This window comes from Austrofundulus limnaeus, unplaced genomic scaffold, assembly GCF_001266775.1.
Source record: "Austrofundulus limnaeus strain Quisiro unplaced genomic scaffold, Austrofundulus_limnaeus-1.0 Scaffold451, whole genome shotgun sequence".
In the NCBI taxonomy this organism is placed as follows: domain Eukaryota; kingdom Metazoa; phylum Chordata; class Actinopteri; order Cyprinodontiformes; family Rivulidae; genus Austrofundulus; species Austrofundulus limnaeus.
The window spans coordinates 277,649-278,585 of NW_013952853.1; the positions used below are offsets into that span (position 1 = coordinate 277,649).

Sequence of the window (937 nt, forward strand, 5' to 3'; positions counted from 1 at the left end):
GGACCCGGTCCACCTACACTGGGAAGGCTGGGTCTTTCGGAGGACCCGGCCCACCTACACTGGGAAGGCTGGGTCTTTCGGAGGACCCGGTCCACCTACACTGGGAAGGCTGGGTCTTTCGGAGGACCCGGCCCACCTACACTGGGAAGGCTGGGTCTTTCGGAGGACCCGGTCCACCTACACTGGGAAGGCTGGGTCTTTCGGAGGACCCGGCCCACCTACACTGGGAAGGCTGGGTCTTTCCGAGGACCCGGCCCACCTACACTGGGAAGGCTGGGTCTTCTGGAGGACCTGGCCCANCCCTAATGACCCATTAGAAACCATGAAAAATACAATATATGCATTAATTAATCCCTAATGACCCATTAGAAACCATGAAAAATACAATAAGTGCATTAAATAATCCCTAATGACCCATTAGAAACCATGAAATATACAATATGTGCATTAAATAATCCCTAATGACACATTAGAAACCATGAAAAATACAATAAGTCCATTAAATAATCCCTAAGGATCCATTAGAAACCATGAAAAATACAATAAGTGCATTAAATAATCCCTAATGACCCATTAGAAACCATGAAAAATACAATAAATCCATTAAATAATCCCTAATGACCCATTAGAAACCATGAAATATACAATAAGTGCATTAAATAATCCCTAGTGACCTATTAGAAACCATGAAAAATACAATAAGTGCATTAAATAATCCCTAGTGACCTATTAGAAACCATGAAAAATACAATAAGTCCATTAAATAATCCCTAGTGACCCATTAGAAACCATGAAAAATACAAGTGCATTAAATAATCCCTAGTGACCTATTAGAAACCATGAAAAATACAATATATGCATTAATTAATCCCTAGTGACCCATTAGAAACCATGAAAAATACAATATATGCATTAATTAATCCCTAACGACCCATTA

General features: G+C 40.6%; 1 protein-coding gene and 1 long non-coding RNA gene across 4 annotated transcripts in view; both read right to left on the minus strand.

Moving 5' to 3' along the window:
- Nucleotides 1-287, minus strand: part of LOC106529554 (uncharacterized) — a 5,325-nt gene extending 5,038 nt beyond the window's left edge. For 2 of the 3 annotated variants that reach the window (XR_001311651.1, XR_001311650.1), the window contains exon 1: nt 5-287. This is a non-coding gene — a long non-coding RNA (uncharacterized LOC106529554). The remainder of the gene's footprint in view (nt 1-4) is intronic. The other variant, XR_001311649.1, reaches the window with a different exon arrangement.
- Nucleotides 1-937, minus strand: part of rtf1 (RTF1 homolog, Paf1/RNA polymerase II complex component) — a gene marked incomplete at its 3' end in the record, with an annotated part of 31,389 nt that overhangs the window by 9,008 nt on the left and 21,444 nt on the right.